Raw genomic sequence first — 15,056 nt, 5'->3', positions numbered from 1 at the left:
CATGTACTTCAGTAAACAGGTTGCATACTATACTCTGCTTCCCCACCACATTCCAGTTCAAACGCAGCTCACATACGGAGTGTGAATGTTCTTGTTCAAATCCCATAAGGTTTTTATTTCCTTTGCTTATTGACAAAACAGTAAAAACACTACGTCGAACAATTTTGCTACAAGAAAACAGCAGTTTGTCAGAACAACCGAATAAGGCATCTCTCAATGGAAAAAACCACAATGTTATTAGGCAGTGGAATGTAACAGAGAGATTTCATTATATGGATACTGAGAGATTGCATTATTTTCTCTTAAAAGGTAGCATTTATACAAGTTATACAGTATTACAGGCACACGAAAATTACTTGAAAAGGGAGCAGAGAATGATGTTGAGAGGTTAAATGGGGTGTTCCCCTTTATCTCCTCAGACAATACAAAGCAAGTTGATACTCAAGGAAACTGAAAGGCAGTGAATTTACCAACAACAAAAGGAATTTTTTTATTCAGTGCATGATAAATAAGCTAGGAAACCTGCAGTTTTGAGACATTATTAAAGCTAAGAACTTATCAAGATTCAAAATGAGATTTTTGTATATGCACACAATAGGAAAACTGGCAGTAGCTCTGAGAGGTAGGTTCTTTTGAAAATTTCTGACGAGACCTAGAAGCTGAAGTTCCACCTTCAAAACTGATTTAAGCCCGCTGCAATTACATCCGCATGAATAAACCCTGCTTCTGTAATTGATTTCATCATTCAAGACTGCTCTGGTGCTAAGAGCCTCTTAACTCAAACTTACCCTACTCTTGTCTGGCTCCTCAGGGTGGCAAACCCAGCTAGCATTCATCTGTCTGCTCCTGGGTGTCTGTGAAGACATAATTTGTGGTGCCAATACCTGTTGCCACCTGAGGGGGCATGACTGAGGTGGTTATTCACTGGTAAATTCTATTCCAAGATACAAGTCCAAGACTCCTTTAGAGGTCAATAAAAAGCTGGTTAAAGGCAGAACTTGGCTTCCAAGATGCACTGGCAATAGGCTCTCCATGTATGAAGGGCTTTAAAGGCCATTCTGGATTCTTGCTTTCATTTTTAAACTGCTTTGACAGAAAAGAGCAAAATGCTACCGTGCACAAAATTGGCACAAAGTGAGATGGGACCTGAATTAGGCAGGGAATTCAGCAAGTAGCAAATTCACTGATGAACGCAGCTTGGATTATTCCTAAGTATATGCAAACGTATGCTGAGCTCACCCACTAGTTTCATCTAGCAATGGGTATCCTATTTCAGAAAACTGTTCACAAAACTGTTACTTACAATTACCCCATTTATAAAAAAGCAATCAGGATAATTCATTTTTCTGCCTAAGGACAACAGACTCCTTGTTTGGGAGCATCCCTTTGCCACTATGCTACCAGCTGGGTAGCATCCCTTTGCCACTGTGCTGGGCCACCCTCAAACTCTCCTCTCTACTTAGCACAAATATGCATTCACTAGCAGGGAGCTTCCACTTGCAGAGAAGAGCCCCAACCATCAGGTTGGTTTAGTCTCTCACCAGTTCAATTTTCTGCCTCTGCTCTAAATAGCAGAACCTGGAGCTCTAGTGCTTGTAAACATTTAACGTCTTCCCGGGCTAGAGTGCACACAGAGAATGACAGCTTAGCCAGTAGCCAGAGTATGTGCATTTAAGTTCCTGGTTTTGCTCCACTAAAGGTTGTTTATGAAATTTGAAAAAGATAACGAATGTACCATTTCATCTAGCAATGCCTAATAGCATAGTAGAATACATAAAAAGGTATGAATTCTAAGCCTTTCACACAGAATCGAGGAAAATCTGAAATTCAGTCTGTGATGAGATCCTGATTTGGAAAAAGCTTTGAGGTGGATGTGCCTAGGTCTTCTCCGGCAGCAAGATCCCCAACAAAGCCCAAAAGAATTTCAACTGAAAAAAATAAGACGTATTTTTTGAGATTACAAACTACAGAAGTTTTATAAACAGAGAAAATTCAAAGCAACTTATATATCTCCCCATAGCCAGCCCACTGTGCACATACACACAGGTCCTTAGTTACACTTAATGCTGGGACTTGCGCTTTTCCAGGCCTAGGACTGGAGCTTGGTGTGAGGTATCACTAGACAACACTGTTAAATTCACTGCTTGCCTGAATCTGTATCATGTAGTTAGGGTCAAACAAAACGTGTCCATCTGCTGTTGCTGCAGAAATGGATATGTGTTCCTTTGCAATTGGCCATAAAAGAACTTATTTTCCTATTACAGAGCCTTTCATCCAGAAATAGGAAGTGGTTTCTTGCTGTAACCACCGATTCCCTCTGAAACATCAACTGGGTCAAAAAGGGAAGTGTAACAAGCAAGTTTCTCCCCCTCACCTTTTTCTTGAATAACTGTACCACAATTTTCACCTAAGGAGAGGAAATTACCTTTGCTCCTCCATACTCACAGCAATATGTTCATGGTCATACAGAAATGGCCATGAATGCTCATGGTTCTTCCATCATACAGTTTACAGAGACAAAAAGAAAACTCAACTTCACAAAAAGATAGAAGTAGCAGTAAGATGATAGAGATGCTTCTCTAAGAGCATTAGTTCAGGATCACCTTCTTACCACTAAAAAGGGAGTTGTCAGAACACTTACACAAAGAAGTATCCATACAGCTAATGTGCTATCAGTTTCCACCTGAGCGTCATGCACACTAGCTTTTTTATGTAGACAACACCACTGCAAAGACAATTCTCTGACCATCCCTTGAACAAACAGAGAAATGAAGTTTATTTACTCAAATAAGAAGCCACTGGCTCTACTGAAGTTAAAGCTGAAACTTATCTCTTTGTGCTGAGATTAAGCTGGGGGTCTTTTCTCTGTGTAAGTGACTACAGAAAACAGATTAATGCTACTTTGTGCACATCCCAGTGCTGCTAATGGGTTTGATCAATTACTGTTCACGCATTGTTTTGAGGATATTAGTATTCTTCTGAAAGTTTGTATCCATCTCTCCTTGCAGACTATTTTCATCACTGAGATCCCTACAAAGTAGCTATACAACATTCAATGCAACAAGGCTAGAGAAAAGTGATTATCTGCTGAGTATACACATAAGGACAATAAGTGTTTACAGATAGGTACTTTATGAGACAGATCCTGTTTGCTGCTCAGAAAACGTTTTGGCAAAATATGGAGATTTGCCAGAAAGGGTAGCAGCAATACTGTATTGTTTGGCATTTTTATAATTTGCCTTGTCCCCATGCCTTCTCCACCCTCAAAACATGCTTGCCTTGATTGAATAACTCTCATCTGCATTTATATTCTTGTATCTTTATCTATTATGCATTACGTGCACATGAAGCCAAGTCTCTGATCATATGCTATTTAGAGTACACAAAACTTCCCTGGAGGGTTTCCATTTAGAGAAAGAAGCAGATTATTATAAGCCTCATGCAGTGGTGATAAATACAAAAGGCTCAGCTATTTCCACTGCAGAGTATCAATGTCATTCATGTGTCCCTAGTTTAATATATTTGAGTATAGCAGCAGTCCTCCACAAAGAACTGGGAACAGGTTTCCAAGAACATCAGGTAGGAAATAGCTTTTGTTCTCTCTCCTGCTGTTGTCCAATTTATACAGCAAAGAACTTCAGACCAAAATTTACAATAGTCTGTTATTCAACTCACCTGCAGTACTACAATTAGTGACTTCAGAAGGTTACATGCTGCCTTTCATTTTCAGCATGCTTGGTCTGCACTGAGGGATAAAAAAGGGCAATGTAGTCAAACAATAGAGTAATAATTGTACAGAGCAAAACAAAGCGGAGAAACGCAACTAAAGGAAAAAACGTAAAAAACATTTTTTCCATGTAAACTCATGCTGAATTTCCCTCAGAACAGAACAGCAAATTGTAACAAAACACAGGTAACAGAGTCATGCCAAAGCACTTGTGACCGGGTTTTGGCAAGGGATGGGCAGCAGAAGGGAAATGTGTGTGGGACAGTTTCTGAATGCTGCTGAGTCTTACCCTTTGACAATTAATGCTGGGTCATTTGTGGGAATGCACTTGCATGTTGGGTTCTCCCTATGGACTAGATGGGAATCACTCCAAGGGGATTTTTGTTCCAGTAAGAACAATGCTTAGACCAAGTACCTCTGTACATAGCCAGCTGGAAGACCAACTCTTGAGACTGCAGGGTTGAAATTCATTCCTCTGAGATTCCATTAGTACCCCTGGAGTGACACCAAAGATATTTCTTATGGAAAAAAAAAAAAGAAAAAAGAGTTAACTGGTTTGCCTTAATATCCTTAAAAGACATACCACATTAGCTTTCTCTTCTGCATTTTCATTGTGTGCTGCTTTCTTTTCTTCAAGGAGCTTGCATCCAGTTAGACACAATGTGTAAAACTCATCCACTCCTATCACTGATTCGTAAGATACGTAAATAAGCATTCTTTATTGATCTCTCTTGGCCAGTCTCTTACCAAAAGAGGTTACCAGACATGTCTCATTCAAGTGCTGACATTAAAGCAAGCTTGTTAGTCCAACTGGCAGGGATAAAATCTCTGCCTCACAACTACCTAGTCTGTGACTATCTTTGCTAGTCATTCCACTGGAGGTCAAAGGCTGATGACACTAGACTAGGACTGTTCAGATAGCAAGAAGCTGGCCAAGTATAAATTTGCAGATAGGATGAAGTAAAGTAAACAAAAGACTGAACTGTCTTCTGACCCTCTAGTTGATTCCTTCTCAGTTAAAGCAAAGCACTTATGTCCACGCAAAGAGTCAGGACAAATAGCGTTCAGCTAAAGGTCTTGTGCCCATATGTTTATGAAAGAGTAAATGGTTTGTGTCTTTCCTCAACACTGACAAAGGGAGAGAGCAACTGGAAGCCTTATTTTTCCCAGCCCCATTGAAATGTCGTGTCCTTCACTGAGCTAATGGATATAAACAAGGAAGAGGAGAGAGGCTCGTGCCAAGGCAGTTACTCACTTCTGCTGTTTCACCAGCCTTGTCCCAACAAGGTGCAAGCCCCCTAAGTTAGGAGAGTGCATTTTGTCATCTCAGCTTGTGCAGACAGTGCAGCCATAATAATTGGTCTGTACATGTACATATGCCAAGGGATGAGAGTAACTATGTTCTTACAGGCAAGTGGAAAAGAAAAAAAAAGGTATTTTGAGAGATTATGGGGCAGTGCTGAGTGCTGCAATCACATATGTTATGATTGGCCATCAGCAACACAGACAGTTAGATTTATTGTAATGTGAAGTGACACTGGCTCCTAGTGCTTTGCAAACAAAAAGGCTTGTGACTCTCTTTCAGTATATTGGCCATGGTTCACTTTCTGCAATGAAATAGGGAGTTTCCATGACTACTTCTTTCCCTTAAGGCCCAATATTTAATTGCTTAATTCTGGCTGCCCGGTACTCCTTACAATATCATTCACATCAAAGTCCACTTGCCTTTGCTTCTCTCCAGTCACCCTTCCATGAGGAGGAGATGAAACTTTAGGACACCCACAAGCACTGTAGTATGCTAGAAAGACAGTCTTTGTTGCTCACTCATTTCATGGCTTCTCCATGGCCTGGAAGGAAAGGTAGGGCAGGATGCTCTGACCTATGAAAAGTATCCCATCCACTGGGTCCTTGTCTTCCTCTATCACTGAAGTGATGGAGAAGGACATCTGGGTCTTGGGTCCTCATCCCTGACTGCAGAGTCACAGGTGATGAGAAGCTTGCTGTTTGCAACCCTGCCGAAGGAGTTATACAGCTGCAGGAAACACTGACGTGCCTTTTGAGATGGCCCAGCAGGCCAGTTCTGTCTCTTTAATGTACACAGCTTTTGATATTTTTAGAAGTTTAAACTAGCATCATATAGCAGCTGGCATAAACCCAGCCTCTTCAAGTTTTGCTGTTATCTGCTCATATTTCTACTAGGAATTTCTCCCAGTAGTAAAGCCACAGAGCAGGACACAGTCATCACAAGTACATGAAGACCTTTGTCCCCAGCTAAGCCCTGCCTGCACCCCTCTGTGCTGATACCTTGCACACTAAGTATGTGTTTCTAGAGCACTGCCTTGGTGGTGTGGCTTGGACACGTCAGGCCTGATAAGATACTTTTGGAGGCATTTTTTAATGGCTGGGAAGTAGAACCTCACTGTGAGGTGGAGGATGTACTGGTAGAACAGCACCAGAAAACTCTACTTTGGAAGGGTTCCTTTCCATTTCCAGAGACTATCTAAGCTATCATAGGCACTTGTATGAAGAGGTGACCAAAATGAGAGGCTCCAAATAACCTCACTGTCTCAGTGCTAAAGAACATGTGTCAGGACAATTTATCCTAAAACTTAGAAACAATTTCTCCATTTTCTCCTCCCCATTTTCCTTCATTCTCCTTCCCATCACACCCCTGTGAAATGGAGGGTTTGCCAACATTTCAGACATAGAAATCATGAAAGATTACTCATGAATCATGTGATTTCCCTTAATTCTTCGAAACTATTGTATAGTTGGGAAGAGAATCCTGACATTTGGACTTCAGATCTCATACCTTAAATATACAAAAAAAATTTCTCTCCTTATTTAAAAAAGCAGAGACAGAAAAAATATTAGAGATCCAATTCTCTGCTGCACAGCTGTACAAGCGTGGGCTATCAAGTAACTGGTCAGGAATAGTCAGTGTGAAATTGTGGAAAAGGAAACACCTGGTACCTAATGAGATGTTACAAGCTTGTATTTGCAGTGAAAGTATACAAATTCAAGAGGAAAATGGACTCATGCAGCCTGAAGTCAGGAAAATCCAATGAGCAATGGATTGATCTTTAGGCCTTCAACATCAATAGGACTATTCATGCACTTAAATGTTACATGTGTATTTTAGCACCTGGCTGAATTAAAGCCTCAGATAGCAAATCAGGAGATGGCTGCTTGTTTTCAGCCCGCAGAAAAGCCAACCCTTTTTGAGAACTGCACTCATTACCCTAGTTTATAATCTCCTTAATATCAAAAGTTCCACAAAGATACATTTTGTTCCCTAGAGCTCCTCAGAAATCAGCTAAACATATGGACTGCTTGCTTACACCTACTACAGAAGGCTCAGTATTGAGGATTTATATATTTTAGTCTATGTGGTGTAAATATGTATAAATTTATATTGTGTTAATTTATGGCATACACTACAGAAGGTTTTGCGTGAGCTACATTGCATTCCTTCCCACGTTTGTGCTGAAATATTCATCTTCGGGTCTTTTTCTCCATGTTTTCCTTAGTCTCGCCACAGATGTTTGGGCAGCTTGCGTTAGAAGGGAGTGTGCCTTAGAAGTACATTTAGGAATTTAGGTGATGAGAATACCAAACTCAACTGTGTGGCTACAGCCTGACATGATTAACAGGCTTGGTGAGCACTCACCAGTGTCTGAGACCTGTCTTCTGATACCCAGGCAAGCATTGCAACATAGGTTGCAAATTAGCACCACCAAGACAGACACCCAGTGCACAAAGAACTTCTGTCTCCGGAACTGCCAAACAAGTGCCTGACAAACATTGTGTTCGCACACAAAATACGGATACATAAAGCTGCCGTGCCAAAAGAAGGACTGATTCGCGCAAGAACAGGCACCTGCGTATCAACAAACTGCACTCAGCGTCAGCACCAGCAGTCCCTCCCATCTGCATGCATGCAGCTCTCCAGAATGAAAATGCATTAATGTGTCCCAATCACTTTGAAATTGATAGGGCTCTTGCTGTTGGATCAACAAGAGCAAGGTCAAGCCATTGGGCCAAAACATAGCCCTTATCTCCCCCTGAGCCCTTATCGCAATTCTATCAACACAGTCTTTGTGTACAAGGACTGGCGGTAACCCAGGAGTCCCAGTGCCAAATCGTGGCAGCATTAAGAGCCTGCTGCCTGCCCAAATGTCCAGAGAGAGATATGAAGACATACAGAAAACTTAATTAAGGCATGACCTAACCAACAATAGTGGGGCCCAACACACTGTTTAATTGCTTAACATTCCCGTTGTACATCAACACATTGCATTTTACTGACTTACTGGAATATGAAAATGCACAACTACATAAATAGTACCAGAGGGAGTTACCTGAATAAATAAATCATATCCAGCTAAATAAATCTTTCAGCTCTCACAGAGTCCCAAATGCAACACTTAGCACTAACAGAGAGGAATGAGTAAGAGAATGCGTCTGCAAGCTGTGAACTATTTTACATTTTTGACCCTTTCTCCCATTCATTGCCCAAAAGCATTTCTGTGTTCTGTGTTTATGGCAGCATACTGCAAGATCGGGGTTCAAAGTCCAATGCTACTTCAGATTCTCTAGCTAATTCTGGAAAAGTGACTTTCTCCTTTGAGGCCCTTTGGGAAGGACACAGTTACAGATATTTTTCTCCAGTCCTCTTTGCTTTTCTCGTCTATCTAGGACCAGGGACAGGTTTTAAAAGGTATTATGATTGCTAAAGCTGCAACCAGTGCTCTTGCAAATCCCATCAGTCACTTCATTTTACCCTTGAGAACAACAGCAAATATCTTCTATCCCCAAGTGCCCACAGATCCTCATCAGATCTGTCCCTGTGCTCTGGGATGGTGAGTGCCCACCAGTGTGTGTGTTACCTAATACAGGAGTGTTGGTATTTCACAGGACAATGTTAGAAGAATAAAACATACAGTGTTAAGTAGACACAGATTTCAGTAGAGTTTAATTTAGTTTTTCTGGATAGCTTTTCCATAACTACTACTACAGCTACACCACACAATAGTAGATGCATCAAAAATGCTGAAAAAGCATTTTTGCATAGAGAGGGTGAATAATTCTAATTTAGCAGGCAAAATTCACAGTAATTCAATGAGGGCGCAGATTACATTACCCTGCTATGTTGTTGTACAAAGGTTTAAATAGATCGTACATTTTCCTGGGTTTATTTTATAAACAGGCCAACTAAAGCCTCACACATAAAATAATCTACAACCAAAAATACAACTCTCAGACTACTGCCACTCTTCTACCTCACCCTTGTTTGCCCAACTCTTTCCCATCTATTGCCCCGGCCCTTTTTGTCTCTCCTGCTGAAAGGATTCCACGGTGGAGTCTAAAGTTGCACAATCCAGGGAAAAGTCACTAGGGCTGAGCATGGAAATGAGTGCTCCCTGGTCCCCCACGTGCTGCTTCTTAACTGACCCTAACCCCCTCCTGTACCAAAGAGTTACGCAGCACTGGGAAGATGCTATTTGGCCCTCTTTTCCTGGAGCAATAGAGCCACATTCTTAGCTAGGGTCCTGAAGCAGTCCTCAAAGGTGAAATAAACAATAATACAGTTTGGAGTTCTCATGTGGTTGATTTTCCTATTCTCCTGGTTTCCTCCCACTTTCTTCCTTCTCCTAGGATTTAAATAATGACTGAAAGATTAAAAACAACAGAAGTTAGTAATCATCCTATCATGCCTTAGAAACAACAGAACACACTCAATGAGTGTTGATGGTTTGAATACTTCTGTAGGCTGAAATATATTCAGAGAGCACTTCAGTGAATTTAGGTAAATGGGAAAAGTTGTTTAAAAAAAAGCCCAAAACAATAAAATTCCAAAAAGCAAAATCTGATCTTGGATAATTAACAGCAGAAACAGGGCTAAATTGAAATAAATTATTCAGTGCAAGTACTTCAGACAGCTCTTACGAATAACACATGGATCTGTGGCACTCTTTAGGGGACTTTGTGCCTATAAACTAATTAATAGATCTGACTTCTCCATATGTAGTTTTTCCATCTGTAACAGATAAAGTATGGATAGGTTTCTTCATGTAACAGGAAAAATTAAAACTAAAGTTATTTTTGTAAGTTGTAGAATATTCTGTAACTTATTCAGAATGCGAATGTGTGAAATACCATGACAGAATGGAAATTGATTTTGTAAAATGTGAGAGTGAACGACCGCGCTCTGAAACATGTGGTGCAAAGTCAGAGACAGGGCGCTCGGCTTCCTTCCCCTCCAACCACCGCCCAGGGATGTTGCAACCCAAACGGCAGAGTGCAGAAAGGAGGGCAGCTCATAACCCACTCCTCACTATGGTCAGCGAGCAAGACAGCAATATCAGAAGCATTTTTATTCTAAAGCCAAAATGCTCCCAGTTTTTGCCATCCTGATAAATTATACAACAAGGCTTCGCTTAAAGCCTTTGCAAGCCATTGGACCCTTTGGCTTAATCAACACAGAAGCTTCCAGTCACTCCTTGAGGCAGCTACCATGCTGCCTGCATGTGTAGGAAAACGCTGTACAGCCTCCCAGGGTAAGCAGAGCAGGGCAAGCAGGGCATGCATGAGTTTGTCCAGCCTTTTCAACCAGTTAGAAATCTGTCTGCAGCCATTTCATCCAGCTCAGGTTGTGAACACTGCTAGAACTCAGCTGAGAAATAGCTCACTTCTGTTTTTACAGATACCTCATATTTCACAGGATTAACCTTGACACTTGGATTTCAGAGGTAGCTTCCAAAGTTTTCACCAAACTAAGGTACCTCTGTCAGGGTCACCCGCATACATTAACCAAATCCGATGCGTGAGAACCAACAGTTTCTCCCATGCTTCCCTCTCCCTAACCAGAGAGCTAGTCAGTGCTCTGACCACGCATATTAGCATACTTATTTATTCGTAAAGATTACTTAACAGAATGTATTAGCAGAAAGTGACACAGTCTTACATTTCAGTTTTCCAAAAGCAAGAACTGTTGTACAGCCAAGTCACCATCAACATTTATAAAACCCCCAAACCTATTTAGAGCTCAGAAACATGTGGGCAGTTTTTTACCTGACATCTTTTCTCCCAACATGCTTCATAACTCCCATCAACAAGTTGTCCCAACAGTGGTGCCATGTCTAACCACTATCTGTGCCAATAATTAACACCTCTTAGTTGCCTCCCCTCTTCTTATCCCACATCCATCTCCGGCCCACACCTCATCACCCAGCCCAAACACCTGGCCACCTTCACTAGAAACTGCCTCTTATGCAGCCTAATTGCCACAGCCTGATGTCCAGCAATGTTCCTGCCCTAGTCTCTATATGCAGCATTTGCTTGAGTGTGTTGACATCAGCTCTCATTATTGACTTTAAGGAGAGCATCGAGAAGAGTTTCCTTCACTTCATCTTCTGTTGATGAATACAGACAACAAGTCCTGACATCTACCTTTAATTAGTATGAAAAATGGTAAACTTTGGGAGACAACCTGGAGTTTCATCCAATTTGATGTTAAGCCTAAACCTAAACTAAATACTCCTCAGCATTTTTGGAGGCTGTACTTGGGGTTTGGTTTCACTTCCTGTCTAAACTGATTCTGCACACAAGAGTGCTAAGATATGTTTTTCTTTTTATTCTAGCAATTTCTGCCTCAGATTTCACTCCTTACAGAACACTCTCTGCAGAATTGTCAGTCAAAAACACAAAAAAACCAAACATACACATCTACATTATTCTTTTGTTTGTGTTAGGGTTTGGTTGTGGTTTGTTGGTTAGGTTTCTGGGGTTTTTTTAAAACTTACATGTCTTTTTAACATAGCTGGGATTCACCTGCTCCTGCCCTTTCTTTGTAGTTACGTGCATCTTCCTTTTGTCATTCCCAACACGCTTTTCATTTCAGCAAGCTAAGAAAAGAGTCTTATATGCAAGAGATCCAAACTTATGCTAGAAAAAGACGACAAGAACATTTCAAAAGGAAAAGTAGACAGGATAGCAAAAGACCCTATTGCTCTCCACCATCAGTCCCCAACTATATGACAGGATGTCACATATGCAGAATTGGCATGGTCTTTCACATCGGCTTATATCAAAAGAATAAGTTAATTTGACAATTAATAAATCCTTTCATTGTTTCACTTACCCTTCTGCTTAAGGAAAAAAAAAGTTTCCTTGGCAGTCTCTCCAATCTGTATTCAGTACACCAGTTAAAGAATAAAATATAAGACTGAACAAAGCTGGTGGTGTGTGACTGCTCCCCCAGGTGTCAGCACTCTGGTGGCTGAGGTGAGGGCAAATGGAGGCAAGCAGTGATCCCATTTTCTCAGCAGTTTTCCTGTGTAGGAAAATGCTCTTATCAGGGAATCACTGTGCATCAAGGCAAACGCTGCTCAACAAAACAATCCGTTTCCCCCAGCACCATGAGGATATCTGATTCCCACTTACACCTGTGCACTTGCTTTGATACTGCATACTTTGCTGTTTGTAAACGTGCAGTCAGGTCAGCTGGAATGCACATGAATGCAGCCCAAGAGCCTGTTTCCAGCTGCAGCCCCTATTCACTGGCCACACAAGGGATAAAAAAGAAAAGAGGGAAAAAAACAACTAAACAAAAAAACCCCTGCTCTCCCTGGGGACTGAGCTTGTTTCCTACATAGTAGTTTAACAGAGGTGAATCTTCCACTAACCTGGTTGGTTGACACAAATTGTACAGGGAACAACAGGAGGCTTGTCAACACTGCTCCAGCATACAAATGAACATAACAGACATGTAGCAATAAACTCACCTAAAGATAAAATTATGATCTTCAGTCATTGAGAAAGATGATAACTTAACCACAGGATGTACCGCAATTAGCTTCCTCAGCAGCCTACAGAAGCAATATATACAAATTACAAGATAATCTTCCGCAATTTGAAACCATTTAGGATCTTTAGCATCATATACTTGGATCAATTTAAATCTTAAAGTTGCTATCATCTTTCCTTCTTACTCAGAGATAAATATCTCCTCGTTTTCTAGTGAAACACAGTAGATGCTGTTTTCATCTGACCTTAACTGTATTCACTTCTTTCTTTCAAGGTAGCTGGTTGAGCTGTCATGAGCTCCCCAGGACTGTGGCTGCAAAGCACAGGCAGCGTTGACCACCACAATACCTGTGTTGGATTGCCCCCAGTGGCAAGGAACTGTAAAAGGCTTTGGCAAAGAGAGAAATGAAAATTTTTGGATTGAGAAACAGGTCTGTTGCTGGTGAGGAAATAAATAAATAAATAAACAAACATCTGCATGTAGAAATCTTCAAGCTTTCATCCATTTCTAGGAAACTGGAATGGGAGGAGCATGCCTCCTACTCCTAAAGACATCTGTACTGTGCGGATACAGGGAAACTACTGCAGCACAAGCAAGGTTTTGGCAAAGTAAAGCCTGTCAGAATCACAGTGAGTTTCCTGTTGGTCTGGGTCTACTTATACTTCCATCACAATTCTGTGCTTTTTTCTGCTATTCCCCTCTGGACATATAATATTTAAAAACTAGCACAAGAACTTGATTCTCTTCAGAGTCTAGAAGTAGCCAAAATGTTTCTTTCTCTAGCCTTCTCTTTCCTCCTCCTGCCTTGTTTTTGACTTAGCATCTGGCAAAACTGGAAAAACCTTGGGACATAAAAATTCCCTTAACTGTGAGTAAGCCCTCATTATTATGTCTTTCATTATAAAATAGCCTGTTTGATTAAAGCCTGTTTGCATGGAAAATTCTCTCCTCTCCTTTGCTCTCTCCTGCAATTGCTTTGTGTTTTAGTGTCTGCTTTGGCAAATGGAAAAAGCTGGATGCTGGGTTAAATCGTGACCTCTTTTTAAGATCTGTGGGACTTTTGTTGTTCATTTCCATGGCACCAGGATTTTACCCTTATTCTTAACTACTACAGCCTCCAACAGTGGCCTACCGCACCACTTTAAGTCTCTGGAGCAAATGACCCAGTCCAAAGTTGCTATTTAAAATACCAGTGATTTTTCAAAAGCCTGTTTAATTCATTAGGCTTTATCCAGTCCACTTAGCCTTGTTTAGATGAATCCAGTAAGCTGTGTTCCCTTGTGCTCTCTCGCCTTTTAAGTGGTAGCACTTTTAACTTTGCACAGAGAAAGAACTTACCCCAAACAAGTTTAAAAATTAAAAATCCTTCAGCTTGAAATATGAGGTTGATACTTGCACGCGTGACAATTTTAGATAGACTGAATCTTTGCCATAGAAAGATGTCTGTTTAAAATCTAAACAGGAGACTAACTTTTTTACAAATCAGGCTTACTTAAGTTTATGAAAACCAGTAATAGACCTGCAAACTTTTATGTACTTGGCAATTACGGGCAGCTGTCTGGACTCACAGCCAATGGAATTAAACATCTGAGAGATTGTGATTCTATGATATAATCTGGTTATGAAGCTAATTACACCCCTCGTCATTGCTGACAATGTATGATTATGGACAAAAATCTTGGTTCTGCTAGTCAAATCCATGGAGGGGTATAGAGACAGAGAAAGAAAGGAAAGAAAACAGAAGAAATCAAAACAACTTTCTTCTCATTTAATAAGTGACTACCCAAACCCAGAAAAAGAACAAAAAAGAAAAAAAGAATCACACCCAACAAGAACACTGAAGTTCCCTTAAAATGCTAAAGGAGATGATACATGGGTAAAAAGTATAAAAGGCTATTTTCAATTCATCTGTAAATAACTATGTAAAGGCAAAGTTGAAACTTCTAGAAACCTAGAATAGAAAAAAATTATGAAATAAAACCTTGAACATAACACACAGTTACAGCTTTGCAAGTAAGGCGATACATTCCAGTACATCATGCAGATGCCAGGGATTTTCTCAGACAAAAGCACATCTCTTCTGAGAATCAGAAGTCCTCTTTAGAAGCAACAACTGGATTCACTACCCTTTGTGATCTGCAGTCTCCTAGTTCCACATGTGCAGTAGCTAATACAGAACTGAAATTGTAAGCTTTCCATATTTTCCATAGTGTTTCTTAGGCTTTATGCTCATCCCTTAGTTGCTGATTTTAAACATCATTGGAAGGAAGACCAAGTTAATTTCTCAAGTTATTAAACCATAAAATCATGTATGACCAGGAAGGTATGGTATATTTTAACAATGAAATTTAAAAGAAAACCAATTCGGATCAAACGTATTTCCAAAACACTAATTGAATTTTAGATTTTTTTTCTGACAACATTAAGACCCAAAGTTTAAGGAGTCTGTTTCTTGCAAAACTGAAATTTTAAACAAGTCTAAATTTTTTCAAGATCATAAGTTACCGTGCTCATGGAAAA

At 40.4% G+C, this 15,056-nt stretch overlaps 1 protein-coding gene across 3 annotated transcripts in view; it reads right to left on the bottom strand.

The window, feature by feature from the left end:
• Positions 1 to 15,056, bottom strand: part of ATXN1 (ataxin 1) — a 348,923-nt gene that overhangs the window by 279,358 nt on the left and 54,509 nt on the right. For 2 of the 3 annotated variants that reach the window (XM_064664937.1, XM_064664953.1), the window contains exons 2-4: positions 12,514 to 12,597; positions 4,143 to 4,245; positions 3,676 to 3,745 (exon numbers count right to left, since the gene is read on the bottom strand). The exons of the other annotated variant lie outside the window; for it this stretch is intronic. The gene's annotated coding sequence lies outside the window, so the exon portion shown is untranslated. The remainder of the gene's footprint in view (positions 1 to 3,675; positions 3,746 to 4,142; positions 4,246 to 12,513; positions 12,598 to 15,056) is intronic. 3 annotated transcript variants of the gene reach the window in all.

Source organism: Pseudopipra pipra, chromosome 1 (assembly GCF_036250125.1).
Source record: "Pseudopipra pipra isolate bDixPip1 chromosome 1, bDixPip1.hap1, whole genome shotgun sequence".
Taxonomy (NCBI): Eukaryota; Metazoa; Chordata; class Aves; order Passeriformes; family Pipridae; genus Pseudopipra; species Pseudopipra pipra.
Note: the sequence above shows the minus strand (reverse complement) of the source record. Positions and strands in the feature narration are given on the sequence as shown.